Raw genomic sequence first — 215 nt, 5'->3', positions numbered from 1 at the left:
CGAGCGCTGGGAGTCCGGCGCTCGCGGTCGCGCCTCCCCCAGCCCTGCTCCCGTCCGAGCCCGCACCTGGGCTTTCTTGACAGCGCGTCCGCAGTCGGCCCGCAAAGCCCCGGGAGGAGGGGAGCCGCGGGGGCCGGGTCGGAGCCCCTGCTGAGGAAAGCACCCTGGACCTCAGGCGCGTGGGCGCCCGGGCCTCGCCCCACCTCCCCGCCCGC

The 215-nt window shown here is 78.1% G+C and overlaps 1 protein-coding gene across 5 annotated transcripts in view; it reads right to left on the bottom strand.

The window, feature by feature from the left end:
* Positions 1-215, bottom strand: part of IGF2BP3 (insulin like growth factor 2 mRNA binding protein 3) — a 148,372-nt gene that overhangs the window by 147,919 nt on the left and 238 nt on the right. For 4 of the 5 annotated variants that reach the window (XM_077775369.1, XM_077775372.1, XM_077775374.1 and 1 more), the window contains exon 1: positions 67-145. The exons of the other annotated variant lie outside the window; for it this stretch is intronic. The gene's annotated coding sequence lies outside the window, so the exon portion shown is untranslated. Of the gene's footprint in view, positions 1-66; positions 146-215 lie in introns of those variants that run through there. 5 annotated transcript variants of the gene reach the window in all.

Source organism: Crocuta crocuta, unplaced genomic scaffold, assembly GCF_008692635.1.
Source record: "Crocuta crocuta isolate KB4526 unplaced genomic scaffold, BGI_CrCroc_1.0 scaffold197, whole genome shotgun sequence".
In the NCBI taxonomy this organism is placed as follows: domain Eukaryota; kingdom Metazoa; phylum Chordata; class Mammalia; order Carnivora; family Hyaenidae; genus Crocuta; species Crocuta crocuta.
This window is presented reverse-complemented; position numbering and strand designations above follow the sequence as displayed.